Source organism: Styela clava, chromosome 5 (assembly GCF_964204865.1).
Source record: "Styela clava chromosome 5, kaStyClav1.hap1.2, whole genome shotgun sequence".
In the NCBI taxonomy this organism is placed as follows: Eukaryota; Metazoa; Chordata; class Ascidiacea; order Stolidobranchia; family Styelidae; genus Styela; species Styela clava.
In genome coordinates this window covers 3,271,531-3,292,645 of record NC_135254.1, presented here as the reverse complement: position 1 = coordinate 3,292,645, position 21,115 = coordinate 3,271,531, and the positions used below count along the sequence as shown (strand labels likewise).

At 37.2% G+C, this 21,115-nt stretch overlaps 1 protein-coding gene across 1 annotated transcript in view; it reads right to left on the bottom strand.

The window, feature by feature from the left end:
- LOC144422696 (uncharacterized) overlaps positions 1 to 21,115 on the bottom strand; it is a 486,406-nt gene that overhangs the window by 293,685 nt on the left and 171,606 nt on the right. The window lies entirely within an intron of this gene.

Genomic DNA, 21,115 nt, shown 5'->3' with positions numbered 1-21,115 from the left:
ATAGAATGAGCGCCAAGATTCGGAAATATCATTATTCTCCGTTTAAGGTACGTATCGGAGCTGCGGCTCTTTGTTTATAGTTTAATATTTCAACCCCTGGTCCTTGCTATTTCTTGTAAAGTTGTTCAGCTTCATTCTGCCGTCGGATGGCAAAGAACTCGCGATGTATCACATAAAAGATTTGAACGCAATGAATCGTTTTGTTTGTTTCCCTATACGGCGCATTGATTTTTTGTTGTAATCTTTTAATGTTTTGTTTTGTGCACAAGGCCGGGAATTATTGAGAAAATTGCAAGGGGTCCGTCAATTTTTTTCAAAAAGTTTGGGAACCACTGATCTTGACTGACAGACAGCTCCGTTAACGTTACTATTACAACACAAATAAATGTGATGTTAGGCCAAAACGTAAAAGTTGTAACTTTACAGTTTTAATTACGACCAAGTTGTTGCGCAAATTTCTTTCAATACCGGTCGGAATTGAATTAATTCCGTTTACAGGATTTGATCACCCATTAGCTAATTTTTGACAATACTGGTGGGGAAATGTATGCAAGCAAGAGGTACTGGAAGAATTTTTTGAGATTGGTGGATTTCTAAGTTTGGAGTAATCGAACGTGATGGTTAAGCTTTGTGCTACATTTGTAACAACATTATTGCTTCTCGCTTCTACAATATTAACCGTCATTTCGCGAGTGTTCATGGTAATTTCAACTTGATGAAGGAGAATGAAAACTTAGAACGCATTCAGAGAGAAGTGAAACGATATAAACAGCACACAAATAGCTTCAAGAACATCTTCAAGCATAAGAACAACATATCCGCTGCTAGCTTCCATGTTTCTCGTGTTATTGCTGTACATGGAAAACCACTTGGTGTACATGGAAAACCACCACCGATGGTGAGTATATAAAAACAGCTTTTAGAAACTGGTCAGAAGCGCTATTCGAAGATTTCTCTAACAAGTCTTCTTAAAAGAATTGACGAGCTGCCTATTGCAAGCAATAGAATAGAGTAAAGGAAAGAATCATTGCAATGAATGAAGATGTAACAGAACAGCTTTTGCTTGATTTAAAGCAAGCAAAAATGTTCTCAATTTGTTTAGATGAAAGCACCGACGTGACATCATCTTCTCGTTTAGCAGTTTTTGCAAGATTTTCATCAGGAAATGTAATGAAGGAAGAGCTCATTAAATTAATGACCTTGCCTGAAACAACAAAAGGCCAAGATGTAATGACTGAATTGAAAACATGTTGGATTTGTTCAACTACTAAAACAAGAGTTGAAGCGCGACTTCGTTGAATTTCACTGTCTTATACACCAGGAAGCCCTTTGTGCAAAAGCTCTTCAATCCCTTCAAAACGTTTTAATTGTTGTTACAAAAATAGTCAACTATATTGCAGCTCGTGCTCTCAACAAACGTATGTTTGCAGAGTTACGAAAATCATGCAACAGTGAATATTCTGGATTACTAATGTACAATAATGTAAGATGGTTAAGTTGTGGTAATGTGTTGCAGAGATTTGTCGTGGTATTGAAAGAGGTAAAAAGTTTCTTAGTTGAAAAAAATGAAAGATACCCATAGTTGAGCGAAGCTACGTGGTTGAATGATTTACATTTCTTTGCGGATTTTACAAACCATTACAACACTTTGAACACTAAATTGCAAGGCTGTGGAAATACTGCGTTATTGATGTTTGGGCATGTTAAAGCATTTGAGAAAAAAAATTGCTGTGTTTTCTGCAGACTTGAAAGAAGGTAAATTTAAATATTTTCCACAACTTCTTAGGTACTTCACCAACAACAACGTGAAACAAGAAGATCGGGAAAATGCGCTCAAGAAGTATTTTTGTGTCATAAATGAGGCTAAAAATGTTATTTCCGCGAAGTTTGTTTTGCAATTCATTCTTTCCCCGCATTCAATTGGATTCGACGATCTTAAATTAGCAAAATTCGAATGGCTTAATCTGGCCAATTTGGAAATGGAAATGATAGACTTCCAAGAAAGTGCCGTTTGGAAAACGAAATTTATGGATCTAAAAAATCGCTGCCTTCAGAAATTTGAAATAAAAATAGAGCAGGAAGGTAGTGACTTCAACGCGATTGAGAACAGAGCAGAAAATATAATTCTCTCTGAGTGGAATTTTCTCCCAAACTCGTTTGAAACCATGAAAAGATTTGCCGTAGCATTATTAACTCTTTTTGGTTCTTCATATTCATGTGAATCCTTGTTTTCGCATATGAATTTCATAAAATCAAGGACCAGAAATCTCCTCAGTCCCGATATAAGTGCTGCATGTGTGAAGTTGAAAACTACGCAATACCAACCAAGAATTATAGGACCTGCAGAAAAGATGCAACAGCAAGTTTCTCATTGAGGAAGACATTAATCAAATTTCGTTGACCCACCTTATTGATTTTCCCAATAAAAAAATTATTTTTGACCCACTGAGTGAAAAAGGTTCGCCATCCCTGAGCTATGACATCATGGTCAAGCACGTTGCGCTGCGGACATTCTTGAAGGACATTCGGATAGTGAAGCTGGTCGCGATAACATGTCTCTCGCTGGATGTACTTTTTTAGACTTTTCGGTTAACATGTATAATTTTCGTGCTTGCTTTATTTAAGCATTATAAATTAACACGACGCTTACGTCTGGACAGTCTGGTTAAGATTTATCGATGACCGCGTCTTTTTTTTGCTATTGTTGATATATGTTACTTTGCTTTTAAATTGATATTTGTTATTTTCTAATATAGTAGCATCCGGATATTATTAATTCCCGATTTTATCGCTGCAGATAGCGTTTAAAAGATGAAGGGTGACCGCTATATTGTATAATTTGGTGGTATTTATTGCTTTTTATAATAAAACGTCAGTTCGTGACGCCATTATATTTAATGTCACTGGTCCGCGAATTACAATGGGTAGGGAAGCATTGGTATCGAACAATGTTTTGAATGATTTTAGCGTCACCTAATGTATCTCTCGTGATACGTTAATGAAAATGTTTATTTGTATATATAGATCTCCTTCAAAACTCAATAATTAACTACCGGTATGTCTATACTAATTAGGGAATTAGATATGCATAATTTTGCATATCTACAGCGTATTATTGATACCGAGTATGAAGAAAAGCATATAGCAGATATAGAGAAATGTGATGAGCCCATGGAGGAAGGGTTCAAAATAATAGGGGAGTTGCTCCATACAAAGAAGCCAAGCAAAACTTTGTTAACGGCTATCGTACAGCCAAGGGGCAAAAAAACTGGTAATATATCGGTAAATTATTACAGAATGTTGTATTTGAGGTTCGGCCTGAAAATGGCTGTCGTCATTGTTGGTATTAACATGGACTCCATTGTTCTCCGCTTGGAGAACATGTTGCAGATAGGACAGCATATTGTTGCAGTGGATACGACCTGCGAGAATGAGTGGAGAGGATTACCGGTGATAACCACTAATCACCCAATTTTGCCCGCTCGCGCCCCTCCAGTCCCGATTATATCCGATATACCTGTTGGGCAATTATCCTCAACAGACATGACTGCATTCAGTTTGAATGCTGAAAACATAAAAGTGACTCGGGGACCTTTGAAGGGGTATTTTGGCGATGTGTCGCTCAATTCTCGAAGAGGATAATTAATTGAAAGTTTAGACACCGGAAAATGGGGAATTCCCCTCCCAGTCACACTCCAGTGAGTTTGAAAGTGGCGCGCCTCGAAAGCGAAGTAAAGGAGACGATGTGAAAAATTAGTTAATTAATGTTTTTTTTGCAGGATTTTTTCTCTCCTGTTAACACAAGACCTCGGCGCAGTAGACGACAACCAACTTATTTGAATAACTATGTTTTTGAGAGAAATGTTGTGTTCGTGAATTGTCACTATATGGTGATCAAGAGCTATGACATCATGGTCAAGCACGTTGCGCTGCGGACATTCTTGAAGGACATCCGGATAGCGAAGCTGGTCGCGATAACATGTCTCTCGCTGGATGTACTTTTATAGACTTTTGGGTTAACTTGTATAATTTTCGTGCTTGCTTTATTTAAGCATTATAAATTAACACGACGCTTACGTCTGGACAGTCTGGTTAAGATTTATCGATGACCGCGTCTTTTTTTGCTATTGTTGATATATGTTACGTCGCTTCTAAATTGATATTTGTTATTTTCTAATATAGTAGCATCCGGATATTATTAATTCCCGATTTTATCGCTGCAGATAGCGTTTAAAAGATGAAGGGTGACCGCTATATTGTTAAATTTGGTGGTATTTATTGCTTTTTATAATAAAACGTCAGTTCGTGACGCCATTATATTTAATGTCACTGGTCCGCGAATTACAATGGGTAGGGAAGCATTGGTATCGAACAATGTTTTGAATGATTTTAGCGTCACCTAATGTATCTCTCGTGATACGTTATTGAAAATGTTTATTTGTATTTATAGATCTCCTTCAAAACTCAATAATTAACTACCGGTATGTCTATACTAATTAGGGAATTAGATATGCATAATTTTGCATATCTACAGCGTATTATTGATACCGAGTATGAAGAAAAGCATATAGCAGATATAGAGAAATGTGATGAGCCCATGGAGGAAGGGTTCAAAATAATAGGGGAGTTGCTCCATACAAAGAAGCCAAGCAAAACTTTGTTATCGGCTATCGTACAGCCAAGGGGCAAAAAAACTGGTAATATATCGGTAACTTATTACAGAATGTTGTATTCGAGGTTCGGCCTGAAAATGGCTGTCCTCATTGTTGGTATTAACATGGACGCCATTGTTCTCCGTTTGGAGAACATGTTGCAGATAGGACAGCACATTGTTGCAGTGGATACGACCTGCGAGAATGAGTGCAGAGGATTACCGGGTTATAACCACTAATCACCCAATTTTGCCCGCTCGCGACCCTCCAGTCCCGATTATTTCCGATATACCTGTTGGGCAATTATCCTCAACAGACATGACTGCATTCAGTTTTAATGCTGAAAACATAAAAGTGACTAGTTCAAATTTCATCGAAAGTTGTATACATAATTATTGCGACGGCCGATATGGAATTGACTGTCCAGCCAGTTATGGCCAGAATAGAATGCTGGTGGATCAAATCAAAATACATATACCCGGCATGCAAGTTAAATGGGAGCCATACAGCAACAGGACGTTGGCCGTTTTCAAACGTGAATTGCTGTCTGTATCGCCTGCGACAACAATCGATTACCAAAAAATGTTGTGATTCTTAAAAATGTCACTACGTCAACACAAAGGCTACCGGATATTAGGTTGGTTTCGGCCTGAGAAACGTTCTTCCGAAACGGTCACATGCAAATTCAAACTGCATATAAGCGATTTGGTAATAATGGGATCAAAGTTACTGGAATTCGGACACGAACCTGTCGCCACACATGTCACCACAGAGACCGTGTCGGAAGAATGTGAAATCCCCTATGAAAAAACAAGAACCGATGAACCATCAACATCCATGGACCTTTCCCCGACCTTTGACCTTTATTGTTTTGATTTTGGTCGCTCAGACAAACATTGCAAATATTCAGGCTTGCGTAGGGCGGTAGAGTGGTACGTTGCTCGTTTTAAAGGCCTTCGAATGGCATTTCACTGGTGATGGCGGTATTTTCGTGCTTCCGAAGTTATAACATATTGTCAAGTGATCTATTATTAACGTTATTCCGCCTTCACATTGCCGTTACCGTACCTGACTTAGTTCCAAAAGCCTATTTAACATACAAAAATGGAATCACTCAGAGATGACTTTTCTATGGACTTGATTCTCCAAGAACTTTTCTTTCCATCAGCTGGAGAAGGATACAAAACTTTTCATTGAAAGGTGATATTTAAACTTTCATGGTTGAAGAATGTCAGAAGACTGAGAGACCTTCGTGACTACCGGTACTGTATTTCATGGTTCATAGACTAATAGTTAGCGTCCAAGTTAGGACTGAATTTGTGGGTTTAGTATAAAAACAAATGAAATGCGGGGGCAGTTTCAAAAGTCTTTTAAATACATTTTCTAGAAACATTGCACAAACTACAGCAATCTGTAATTATGAACAGATGAATATTTTTTTCATATACATTCATGATGCTTCGTTCAATCGTCAATCTTGTTTCAACGCTGGAGTTCAAAGCCAAGTGCTATAGATAAGTTCAGGAGTCTCTGCCACCACATCATCTTCAAATAGTGGTGTCGCTGGATAGTCACCAAGTCTCTGATGCAATTTGTACATGCTAGGCCTAGGCACAGTGAAGGCACTTAAGTTTATGTCCTATCATAGAAACACAGATTCATTAGCTCAGCCTGATGGGTGCAAATATACTATTGAAAGATAGGTTTTACAATATAGTTTATTCATTCAGTGTAGAAATAGAATATAACAGATTATAAAAAACATATGATGAAGGAACAAGCAAGTAAGTCCAAGAAAACTACTACAAATTATACAGTTTTTCAGATATTGTGTTGTATAGGATAAAAATACACACCAGATATATGCTTTTAGGCACAACAATGGAACGTCAAAATAATAGAATTAAATTCATTTCACAATTCCATTGACAGACATAATGTATCACAATGATTTTACTGCTGAGTTATTTTATTAAAGCTGTCTGGTTTCATCTCCTGATAATATGGAAGAATTGCGCTTGCTGAGCACTAACGTTACCTCGTAGTTATATAGTCAGATGGGCAAACACCCACCACTTCGTTCGGTTCTAAAGTTATCAGATGATTATGAACAAGTTGCAATTTATATGACAGTGATAAATGCAAAATAAGTATATATCACACACCACAGTTACTACAAAGTGCAGGGCCAACTTCTGGTATCAGGAGCAGCTTGGTGTGACTTTGCAGTCCGCACAAAAAATGATATTACGATCACCAGGGTCACACCGGACATGGCATGCATGCGGAGCATACTCCATAAAGTAACATCATTTTATCACCAATGGATTGTAAAAGATTCTGCATGAAGTCTTCAATATTGATTTTCCTTCTTTATTCATCATTTTTACAGTTAGCAAATATGACACCAATGCTGGAAGAAGTATGTGTTTTCTCATTTTGAATTACGTTAAAAGTGTTGCCCGATTCTGAATCTTGTTAATTCTTTCGTGCCCTTTTATTATTATAATTTTTTTTTCTGGTGGGTAGCCGCGTACTTTTTGAAATCTATTTTAAGTCATGCTCGACTTCCAGTTTTCTCTGCATTTTGTTTGTATGTTGGCTTTTTGTGTTGTTTTATGCCAGAGAACCAAAATAAAATAATGATGATGCTTGCTTACATTTTTCTGCTGTCTGACAAAGCGCTGTCATTTTCATCAGCGGCACTTGAGGTAGTTTCAACTAAAGAGTCTGGGGGCAGATCAGGTTGGATCCTTGACAATCTTTCCTCACTTTCGTCAGATTCCCATGTCTCTGTATCAAATGAAGTATCTGGTGATCCTTACCTCACAATTGATGGTGCTCTTTTGTTGGGCGACAAGAATCTGATATAGGGTTAGGGTATTCATCAGTTGGTTATTCGCCTCCATGAAAATGCATGATGGAACGCATTGCTTGTATGAAAATTCATTTCATATAAGAATTAACATATTGAATATATATCATAGGTAATTTTTCCCAGGTTGAATTGACTGTGAGGCCTGTTGCATTCCTTTATCCTCCTCATTGCTTTTTGGCGGTCAATATGTGGCTTCGGAAAAGGCACAAATCTTACTCCATTTGAACGGCAGGGGTACCGTACAGGTTGTCAGACTGGCAAATACCATATGCGCAGCGTTTACACATAGTTAGTCTACCAAAATAATTCATTAATAGATTCTGTTTAATAAAAATGCAACATCGTATTGAAGGCGAATTCTTCCGTACTGACATACGGTAGGCTACCGGTACTCTTGATTGCATCAGCATGACTGTCTACTATTTTTTGGTTCGAAATAGCAGTTGGTTGACCTGTACGGTACCGTACCTGTAAGGTGCATGCAACGGGTACCGTACAGCCTTTTAGTATAGATATACAGATTTCGTAAACGTGATTTGCAGCAAGTAACATACAGTACTACAGCTTTCTATTTATCGCAGCCCTGTGAAGAAAACAAAAAGCGAAAAAAAAGGACAAAGATCTGCCTAAACCGCCAACAACCTGTGCGGAACGCGTCCAAAGTTGTCTGAGCGACTTTTCATCGGAGAATGTTTGTTTACATCTGCTCGCTTATGATTGGTTGAGAATACGGATGTTTTGATGTCGGGGAAAGGTCCATTGGACAAAATTTTCCCGGAATCGGAATACCATGAACTTGTCGCCACAGAGAGTGTGCTGGAAGAAGAATAAATTCCATCAACATTTTATACATTTTCATTTAAATGTTTCATTTCAATTGTTTTATTTGGTATTGTGTACGATTTAAAATAAAATATTAAATTTTCCAAATTATATTCAGTTATGAATTTTGCCTATTGCGGGCCTCTGAGAGGTCTTATTGGCAATCTGAATGTCGTGTCCGTGAATTGTCACTATATTGTGATCAAGAGATATGACGTCATTGTCAAGCACGTTGCGCTGCTGACATTCTTGAAGGACATTCGGATAGCGAAGCTGGTCGCGGAAACATGTGTCTTGCTGGATGTACTCTAATAGAATTTTCAGTTAACTTGTATAATTTGCGTGCTTGCTTTATATAAGCACTATAAATTAACACGCTAACACCGCTATAATGTATTGTATTGAATGTGTCTTGCTGGATGTACTCTGATATAATTTTCAGTTAACTTGTATAATTTGCGTGCTTGCTTTATATAAGCATTATAAATTAACACGCTCACACCGCTATAATGTATTGAATTGCTTTTTAGGCGTACCTTAAATTTCATTATATGTTAATAAAAATGGTCAAATGTTTTTTATTACCTTTTTGGTCTATTGTTGTATATATCAAACAACCAAAGTATGTAAGCTAAACATCACGCAGAAAAAACAATGACAATATTCATTTGGTAACACATGTTAAAATACCATTAAAATCCTATAAAAATAAATTTGTTTTATATAACAGGGTATAAATTAAAAAAGAGATGTCTGCCATATTAACTGAATTGAATCATAAAGGGCTAGCGCACGTTCTGAAGACAGTGCGTGGTCAATACGAAGAGGTTTGCTTGGACGATATAACTTTGCTAGATGGAGAAGAGATGAAACCCAATGTCAAAATCGTCGGTGATATTCTCCATGTAGCAGTTCCTGCCAGAAGTCGTAAGCCGGAAAGTGAACAGTTTTGTGTGGCGTCAACAAACATGAAATGGGATGAGAGAGTGTTACCGTTTAATTTACATAAAATTTGGCCATACAATCGCATGTCTCGTTGCACAGACTTCGCTCAAGTCTGTCACTTTGCGGCTTGAGGAGAAGTTGTCAATCGGAAAACCATGTACTATTGTGAAACCAATTTGCTTACGGTACTGGGGTTATCTCCCGGTTCTCCGTACAGATCAACCAATTCTACCAGCACCTGAAGAAACAAACAGTTTAATATGTTCAAACTTGCCAGTTGGAATATTATGGCAAGAAGTGAAAAAACCCATTTGTATAACCCAAGAACAACTCAGAGTGTTGGGAGTTAGTTTCGTTGAGGTTTGTTTGCACAATTTGTGCAACGGCCGTTATGGCACAAACTGCCCAAGCGGCAGCTCTGGTGCTTATGAGCTTGCACCTGCAGTTTACATTGGAGGGCAAGAATAACGCTGAAATGACTTATATTAGCAGAAATTTGGGACTAAAAGTTTTCGATAATGAGTATTTATTAAGTATTGCTCATCGAAAGCAAAATTTCTTGTAAATGAATCGATTCTTAAAGGTGTCTTTGACGCAGCATTGTGGGTATTAATTGGGTGGTACAAAGATAAAGGGGATAATGTACATTATATCGGAATGCAATACCAGGTTTACATAAGTTCACTCACTGTTGTTGGCGAAGACCTCCCTCGTTATAGTATACAAGTTTAATCAAGTGTATTTATTATGTTGTCATCACACTTAGTTTTTTCCTGGTTACGTTTTATTTTGGTATATATAATCTATTGATTTAACATGAAATATCTGAAATGCTCGTGTATTTATCTTTTTTGGATTGTCTGCCAAATGATAAAAATGGGCGAGTTGTCCAGTGATTTTTTATGGTATCTCGAGAACGGTAATAGGTAGAGATGTCATATTTGGGTTATACGAGATGATTGAGGACAAGTTTATGACAAAAATATTTTGGTCACGGACCGAGAAACCCGTCTTTTTCTTAATGATAAAAAAAACGCGAGAGTTGTATGAAACACACCACAAACGTTAAAGTAGCTATGAGAAACTCGGAAATGGGTACCTGTAAATTATGTGAACCGAAATGGCGAACATGTACTACGTTTACATGGACACGATAATCGTTTTACCAAAAAACGTTCCCACATCGTATTTCGGACAATCGAACGTCAAAATATGTCTTGTGTTTACATGGATACCATTGAATTTCGATCCGGTTTAAAATCGTGGCATCGTACTTGGCGTTAAATACCATTGCCAGTTTCATGCTCCGCGGCTGCTTTTAAATTCGGTTTAACTGCAGAACATGAATCCATTTTTGTTCAAAATGTTTACAAGTCAACGATCTTGTACGTGTTGATAATTTTCTCGTTTATATGAAACAGAGCAAAGTTACAAATTTCGCAAATACGCTGTTAGTTTTTCATATCTTTTATCTTGCATATTTCGAAATATCAGTACATATCAATTACAAACGCTTGGCGATTTTCAACACTTTACTTATTACACTACAGCGACGTTTCCCAGGCAATCGGGGATTATTGCGTTGGTTACGAACTTTATTTATTTTATTTTACCATGATGCTCGTTTGTATAGAATATAAACCACATTAAAGAGTTCAAAATTAGGCGTGCAGAGGCTTGGAACAACTGTTCTAGGATTTATTCCAAATGTATCTCTGTAGTCATTCCATTAAGTTGATGTACAAAACCTTCCCCTCGTTAAGCTTTTTTGTGGAGAAAATCTATTTATATCGTAAAGGCTTGCCTATATCCATACACTTTGATCGGACCATGCCACAACACAATGGTTTTGATTTTATTCCTGTGCGATGTATGTAATAAACAACAACATTGGATCAACAGAGCTGCTAATCGTTTCAGTTTCTTATGCAGATGATAAACAAATTTTTGATGCTTCAACTTGAACTGCTTTTTACAAACGGGTGACCTTGTTGTGGCACAATGAACCATACTACTCCTTATATATTGCGCCTAAGCAAAATATGAGCTTTTACCTCGATTTTTTGAAAGCTGAGATACACACGCAAAAAGTATCGTCCCCATCTGTTGCACAGTCTTTCTCATCAATTGGGCATGGGCTTCCATTCGCTCTTGCATCATTTTTCTTCCCACTCCCTTTGTTTCTCGAAAAGGATTTCAAAGTCAACTGAAGGTCTTTTCTAGGCTTGCACGTAATTGACAAAAATCAATTCCGTAATTACGGCCAAATCGATTACGTAATGACCCCGTAATTGCGATATTTTTTTCACACATTTAACTATCATAACAACCAATTTAATCCACTTTTATTCCAAATGGGACATTTGGTTTTCATATTCCCGGCAGTACTACACGCCGGCGACAGATGTTAAAGACAAATATCAAGGAGTGAATTCAAAATAATTTTATTCTGATTTTTATCTTTTGTATTAGCTTTGATTTTTTTATCCACTATATCACCAAATTTTATGCGATCAATTTTATCATTACCAACACTGGTAAGTGGTAATATTTATGAAACGATAATTGACTTTTTTTAAATCGTATTAACGTATTAATACGAGTTTCGTATTAAATAAAAATTCCGGGTTTCTAATTTATAAATCAACGACGAGCGTATTCTCCCATTTGATTATACTTGCGCTTGCCTCGCGACGAAGACTTGTTATTGTACCGTTTTTTTACATTATCCGACTTTACTACCTAGTTAGCATTTTATAATAATTATTGATGCCGACTTATTGACGATATTCCGATTACCATGCTTCTTTTTACATTAAATCCTTTCGCGGCCTAAATGTTATAACATTATTTGCGATAAATTTAGATCAAATATTAATTATTTGCGCATAATTTAAATACCGTACTTATATGACATGCCTTCTCCAAAAATACAAAGTTATATCGCAAAACAATGCATTTTGTGACATTTATTTTGCACTCACGAAAATATTAATTTACTTTTCTAACTCAAGTCGACAATCCTATCGGCTAAGATCGACACAAGTTTGGTCGAGTGCCGGTGGTATTTGAGTCGACGATAAATCAAAATAAGTTGCCGCATTTGGTAAAGACTTAAAGATTTTGTAAAGACATATTTGGCCGAAATAGTGCGAGGCATTGTGAAAACAAGGCCAAGTACGGACAGATATATAACGATAAAACCGGTAACAGAACATCAAGATTTTGTAATAGAAAATGGATCTCGCGCAGAATAAACATGGGAAATCCCGTCTTTTTGTTGTTTCTCTGCCGTCTGAGTCGCTTTACCGATGCCGAAAAGACTAAGTTGCGTTGGTTCATTACGCAATTTCTCTTCCGTCGTCATATTGCTGTTTGATAAGCGCGACATTAATTATCACGGCATTTACAAATAGACCATGTTTGGTAAGTTGATCTCTTACATTCTTTAGTCATTTCACCCGAAGAAGTTGAAACCAGGTGTGTTGGCGTCCATCGGTCTCAACACAATTCTATCCCATATCTACGCTTAATATGTACATTTGCCATGCTAGATAAGTTGATAATAGGTTAGTAAATGGCAACGCGTTATGCCTTCTCCATCTGCGTAACAAGAGAGAGGAAAACGGCTGCGAATACCGGAACTCTAACAAACTTTTATTTTTTACAATCGACGGAATTGATTGCTCTGAAGAGAGCTCGTTTCAATCGCAAAAGCGCTCGACCAATAATTACGAATTTACGTAATTCGTAACTTCGCTTCCGTAACTCGAAATAATTCCGTAATTCCGTAAATCCGTAAATTACGTGCAAGCCTAGTCTTTTCCCTGCACAGTGGCATTAAGAGACTTTTATTTAACTAGAAAAAGCACAATTCCTAGTCAAACTTTCATGGAAATATAATTGAATAAGACTTATCTCAGTTAAGTAGCATGATCTTTTGGTTGAGACATATAATATATAACAAATATTTATATAGATACGAACCAGATTCTGGATTCCCTCTATGATTGGATGAAGTATCAACAGATTTGTCTGTAGTTGAAGCTGCATCTTCTTCAACATCTAAGCATAAGCAAAACAATTTTAAAAAGACAATCGTCAATTTCCTATCCTAATAAATTTGTGTGCTAAAATGACATTATTAGGGTGATAACAGAATAACTATCCCAGGAAGAGAGAAGGGTCATTAATCACAGAAAGGCTTAATCATATGCTCGTCTGGATATCTGTTTATGCCAGGTATGGGAGTATTTAAGCCAATAATCATTACAACTTCATTTATCATCCTCTGCAGTTAAAGTCTGGGCCAGTCTCACTGCTGGCTATCAGTAAGAGCTATACGAAATATACAAGTATATTGAAAATTAAAAAAGTATATAGAACTGAACTACACACGAGGACATACCTGGTTCTGGTTTGCTTGAAAGCATTGCATCCCTTGGTTTATCAATTTCTGAAATAAAATAAAAACATGACACACACCAGTATACAGGTAATAGGGAACTGACAAAATGCATCAATCCAAAACATCAAAGAAAAATAGTTACCTAGTGATACAGCATCTGTGATTCCAATATCCACTCCCATATTAATATTATCAACATCTGGGTGGTGGCCAAGCATTTCATAAAGCTCATCGTAATATTCACATGTCCCATCAACACAGCGCAGACGTATTATCTTGTTGAAAGTAGACCATAAGGCCTTCACTTTATAACGTATTTGTTGGAAACTACAAATGTAAAAACATCTAGCTTTAGTAACCAGCCAATTGAAAAACTGAAAACATACTGCTAGTCAAGAATTTAACATAGTTTGTATTTGATAATATTTCAACGAAAATCAATTGCAATTTTCTAAAAATTGAGTAGAGATAACTATTCAGAAAACCACTAAAATTTATGAATCAAAATGCTGAAACTGTATAACATAACGACTGTACTCCAAAACCTATTCCTGTATCCCTTCGCTGTCAACTGTTTCTCAACTTCTTTGTACAAAACTTCTGATCTAGACTCCCCTCGGTCAAGCAGAGCAACCAGATTCATTTCTCGAACAATACCAAGCAGTGTTTTAAGCAGTGTCGTTGTCTTCCCACTTAGCTTTCGGACTTGGCATTGTCTCCATTTCACTCACAAACATAAACTGTACTACTACTTTTCTGCGATAACTAATGTTTAAATATTGCTAAATGCTATGAATGCAATTCATTATGTCAAGAAATTAAATTTTTGAAATAAAAAACGATAATCGATTTAACTGATACAGTACCGGTATCGTATTTTTGGTGTATGAATAGGCCCAACGTTTTGACGTTTGCTTTGCTAGGGTAGGGTTGAAAAGCTCCGAACAGCCATGGGCCTATTCTTGTCCGCTAGTTCCTGACTTGTATCAGTGCTGTACTTGTGTTTAACATACTACTATCTGACTGTACCCTTTGCTAAATTACATACCGTAATCCGGGGAACTTCTACACTTACATACGTTTCAGTCATTTGTAGCACTAGAATTCCGCGACTTTACCGTACTCAATATTTTATATTCCTACCAAGTAACCGGTACCGTCAGACCGTAATGCACTGTGCATTACAGGCTGTTGGTTGGTCCAAAAGAATTTGAACATATTCCGCAAGTAAAGAATTCTATCTACAACTAATAATTACTTCAAACAGCTCAAACTAGCTTGCAATTGCAACGCTGTCGCCCTGAAAGCATTACTGCACTAGGTTCACAGAAGCGCAGAGCAAGAGACCTCGAAAACGCCGAAGTAACACCGTCAGCGCGTCCCTGTTCGCGCGTGCGAGGAAAGCATCGTGCCTGCTAATTTACCCTGTGCAATCGTGCTGGAATATCACGATGCAAACACGCTCAGTCATGATTGGCGATCCAAAGTGTTTACATGAACACGATTCGCTCAAAATACGGTTTTGGCACGATAATCGTTGCCATGTAAACGCACTAATGGATGGGGGCACTACGCCGAACGAATCTCCGCCATTCGTCCGGCGTGACGACATGCCACACGAAATAACCACCACGACAGCATTACATCGTTAAAAACAATTCCAAACAGACATCTCCTTTATCCTCGCGGGTAGCTGGATGATTTTAATAGGGCAGATAGTGGGATGATTGTGCGCATTATAACAAAATTTGAAAAAAAAAATCACAAATCACAATGTTATATGACTGTGTATGAAATGTGCTAGTCTCTGTTGTTCACAAAATAAAAATTCAGGAGAGGCCTAATTTGGATGCCCAGTATAACAACTACGATTGAATTGCAAACATGTTCAATATTTATACTAGTTTTTATGACGGCAATATCCTTCAAAATTAATTTTTGTTTTGGATGCAGAAGAAATCTACTGGCTTCTGACATTGCCTTCCCTATTGAACGAAGACTAGCTTGCATTAAATGAGGTATTTCTTACCATATTTTTCAATGTTTTTAAGATTTAGTCACTTATATATATTTTATATTGAAATTGTTCAAGTTAACATAACCTTTTCCAATGCAAAGGACAAGCACAGCTCTAATTTTTTATGTTTTGTGTTTGTTTTTGTGTCTAATTATATAGAAGCCATATCAGTGATGATCTCCTGCTATTGGGTGTTTACCTTACAAACTTTGGTGGGGATTTCTTTTTCATTCACAGTGTAGAACCTCTCGGCTCAAAACGGAAAAAATATTGGTATTTTTTCGGAGTGAGAATAATAGTGACGCTAATCAAACATGTTTGCAGGCGACAAAATCAATAGAATGTTGTATCAAATTTATTCTGTAATAATATCGATGCAGTACAAGGCTCCTTTGTCATACACATAGGACGATCTTTACCGTATTCCAAATACAGCGTCAACGCGAAGATGCAGAAGGATGCGAAACATCGCCAAGAGATCACAATTTTGGTAAAGAGTTTGACCTTCGGAAACAAATATTTCAGAGTACCATGAGCAAGAAAGTTTTCCTCTTTTTAAAGAAGAACAGCCGCCAAAACAAACTGTCTTGAAGATTTAGAAGTATCTGAATTCTGCATTTATAAATTGGCTATCAATTCATCATTGTTGAAATTTTATATCGAGTGCAGGTATGTAAAGATTGTTAGCATCCCGCATGTTTATCTTCTCCTATTCCATGCGCCGCACTAGACGAGGTCCTATGAATTTGCGAAAAATATTTACAGTACAGACTTTTGTGTACGAAAATATTGTCGTTATAAATAAGCAAAAAGGATTCCCGCCCATCTGTACAATAACCGTTTTGGTATGAAATATGCAATTTTTGGTCATCGTTTACAGCAAGTTTAGAAACATACTTACCAAAAAAATTTCTAAAGCAGGCTCAACTGTCGGAATGCAGAAAATATCGAAAGATGTGGGGGACATATAATAAATAAACAAAATCACTTTTGTATTATATATTTGCGATTTTTGACTGCTATTCACGGCAAGTTTAAAACACATTTTCTCGATTATTTTTCTAGGTCGTTTTTTTTGTGTTCTCTGAAACAGGATTGTTCCTTTGATATACACAAAATATAGGTTTTTGAAAAACCTAATTGGGAACATTTACATTGAAGTAAGAACAATTGATTGTATAATAAATAAACCAAGATCACATTTCGGCGATGACACCCGGTTACATTATTGAAACAATTTACGTAGGAATTTATGTTATTGCAGAATTGGTTGGTGAGTAGTGAAACCCAGGTATTTGCCTCCACCTCCAAACACTATCTGCTTGGATAAACTGCACTTTGAAAACCCTCGAGGGACTATTATAAAGAACAAACCAGGGGTTGATTTTACCAGATGAAACTTTTCGATAAAATATGTTTTGATGATAAGGAGTAAGAAGGTTGGATTCAGTGTTAGATAAGTTAAAAATGGTTTCGTGATATTTGGGATGGGGTTTAAAGATTTGTAGTGAGGTTCAAACGTGATTATTATAGCCAAACATTCCCTCTAAAGGGTGACAAAACATCCCTTATCAGGACAACAGGGCATGAAAAAAAAAACATTTTAAGGGAGTGCTAAGTTGCACTGCAGTTGTACCCCCGAAGGATAAATTTTCCTGTGGTGTGCTCATCCATCAGCACCCAAAAAAAGGATGTATGAGGAAGGCGTAATCAAATGAATAAATAAAGTGTGAGTGCTTTCAAGAAACGCTCCATGTTAGCCTGGGACCTATTCAGAAATCACTTAACTAAAAAAGCAAAGCTGTCTCTAAAGAGGTCAGACCACATATGAGAACTATTTCACTTCAGTGGTTTGCCTGCGATTCAAATCCATACTGTCGGTCCTGAACATGAGACCTCCTCGTCGAGGAGATCCCGAAGTGAGCTGCACTGGTCTTGCTCTGTTGCTTCGCCGTGCTACTCGAGAAACCGCAGTTACGTACGTTGATCGAAAGGGTATTGAAGTTGTTCTTTTCATCTCAGGTAAGTGAGTTGCTTTTTCAACAAATAAAAATTTAGTTAGATAGTGAAAGTTTAATTCAAACTTCTTTCGCATCTATTTTATCGCTGCTGAACTTTAAAGGACCGGTAAATGGTACTGGTGGGATCCCGGTGCAGCGTATTAGCATGCTGGGTTGTTGTTTTGAAATAGAGAATTAAATCATAACGTACGAAGTGTGGTATTGTTCAGACTCAATTCTTGGTCAAGATTTCATGAAGTTGCACAGTAGTGTGACTTTTGTTATGAAGGGTGGAAATAAACACCTTCGTATTCATGGAGAAAATAATTATAAAACTGCTTGCAATGTAGCCGCTGCAAATATAGAACGCCCTCGCTTGTTTAGACATCTCTCTGATGACTGGAAACCAATAGCAACACCATCACGTCAATACAAAAAAGATGATTTAATTTTTATACGTAATGAAGTGCAAAAACTCTTGAAGGATGGTGTTATTGAACCTGCTGAAACGCCATGGCGAGCTCAAGTACTTGTAACTAAAGATGACCGACATCGAAAGAGGATGGTGATTGACTATTTCATGACAATAGACAAGTTTACACTATTAGATGGCTTTCCTTTGCCAAGAATTGACAAAATGGTAAACGACATTTCTAAATTTAAGTTATTTAGCACTTTGGATCTAAAAAGTGCATATCACCAGTTACTTCTGGCTGAAAAAGACCGGCCATTCACTGGATTTGAAGCTGATGGTAACCTATATCAGTTTTGTAGAGTTCCTTTCGGTGTCACAAATGGAGTTTCAGCTTGCCAAAGGACGATGAGTGCTTTAATCCAGAAATATAATCTCAAGGGAGTTTTCGTTTACCTAGACAACATAACAATTTGTGGAATGACTGAGGGGGATCAAGATATCAATTTAAATGCATTCTTAGAAGTTTCAATAAAGGAAAATTTTACATTCAATAGTGCCAAAACGGTCCTACGAGTAACCCAAATTGACTTATTGGGATATAGAGTTTCTTGTGGCAAAATCAAGCCTGATCCAGAGAGATTACAGCCATTATGGAAATTACCCATTCCGAGAACAAGCAAAGAATTAAAACGATGTGTTGGACTCTTCGCATACTATGCCAAATGGATTCGTGACTATTCATGGAAAATTGCCCCACTGATTAAAGACTGCCAATTGCCACTAAGTGATGAAGCTACAACTGCATTCTTGAATTTGCGTAAGGACCTTGCTAATGCGTGTTTAAAAACAATATCAGATGATGAACCATTCACAGTTAAAACTGATGCATCTGATGTTGCTATTGCTGCTGTGTTGGCCCAGAATGGGTGTCCTGTTGCTTTCTTATCTCGTACACTGAGCAATAGAGAAATAAGCTATGGCAATAATAGAGGCGACACGTAAAGGGGGGCATTACTTACATGAACGCCATTTCAGATTGTTTACAGATCAAAAAGCAATATCATTTATATTTGATCCTACCAGAAGAAGCAAAATAAAGAATACTAAACTACAGCTGTGGCGACTCGAACTGGGTTCCTTTTTCTACACGATTGAGCACAAGCCAGGATCTGAAAATACTGCTGCAGATACTTTGTCTAGAATTTGTGCTTCTTTGTCCCACATTGATAAACTTAATAAAATACACAAGGAGCTAGGTCATCCTGGAGTTACCAGACTGAATCATTTTATTAAAAGCCAAAATCTACCTTTTTCTCTTCAGGAAGAACGGACGGAATACTTGTTCTAACTGTCGAATTTGTTCTGAGATAAAGCCCTGCTTTTTCAAGCCTGAAGAGAAACCTCTTATTAAGGCAATGCAGCCGTGGGAGCGACTGAGTGTTGACTTCAAAGGGCCATTGAAGGGTCCCAGACCTTATTTATTGGTTATCATAGATGAAATGAGTCGGTTTCCATTTGCATTTCCCTGTGCTGACATGAAAAGCACTACGGTTTTAGAGTGTTTATCTCGATTGTTCTGCTTGTTTGGTTTTCCAAGTTTTGTGCATTCTGACAGAGGAGGATCTTTCTCATCTCATGAATTCAAGTCCTTTTTGCATTTTCGTGGAGTTAGTGCAAGCCGAACAACTCCATATCATCCTACTGGAAATGCACTGGATACGCCATTCGCTATTTGATTAAGATCTACAGGTTCTAAATCTAACCTAAAATAGCTGGATATAGTCTAACCCTTCAACATTCGCTGTCAAAGTCAACATCTAATTTCAACAGCAAGATGTCAAACAACAACAACAGTGTAGCTTCATCAAGCCGAAGCCCAAACAACGCTTAAGCAGGAGCCTACCCGATCCTGGCTTATCACCAATCGGTCCCATTTCACAACATCTCGAGGGATACACAAATTTCCATATAGCACTCCAGGAGGCAATTCAAACTAACATCATGAATCAACTTCCATCTCTAATAGCAACATGCCTTGCCGAAAATTTTACCTCTGCAAATATCACCTCAGAATATCTACCCCTGAGTCCTGGTTTGAAAGAGTGCATGGAAGAACAAATGGTATCCCTTACAGAAATCAAACAAGATATAGCATCCATTAAAGATTCTCAAAACTTTCAATCAGAGAAATATGATGAAATCTTATCCAAACAAAAAGTAACAGAAGAATCCCTAAACCAATATGGCAAAAGAATACGGGATCTAGAAGACCTTATCTACGATCTTGAGGAAGAACTTTTCTATGCCACTGAAAAAATAGAGGAGCACAAACGTCGATCCAGATTAGACAACCTTGAATTCCACGGTATTGCTCCTAACATTAATGAAGACACTGATAATCTTGTCATGGAAATAGGTAAAATGATAAATGTCGAAATAAAACCTTCCGACATCTCTATAACTCATCGCTCTCCAACTCACAACTCTAAAATTCATAAGCCCATAGTGGCAAAATTCACCAACCGAATAATCCGCTCCAAAATCTTAAAAAACCGCCACCTAATTAAATCTGCGGCCAACACAACATCGATAAGAAATATGGCCAAAGTATTTATTGTTGAGAACCTGACTGATAAAAATAAGAACCTCTTCTATCAAGCGAAACTTCTCAAAAAACGTTGCGGATATGCCTTCCTTTGGACTTCAAATGGCAAGGTTTTGATGAGGAAGAATAAAGATACCAACACTTTACCTATTGTTAATGAAGAGGACTTGAACAAAATAAGATAAGTCTACTCTTGGTCACAATTTTCTTATTTTTTTTAAAAACGCCACCCTTTTATTCTGTAATGAATTACCTAAGATTCTCTAACAACTGTTTATATGATACTTGTAGTGGGACTTCTGTCACAATATGGCCCTTATGCTACCTGATCCACCTCTTCACATCAGCTTTTGTGTTCATACTCAAGATTTTT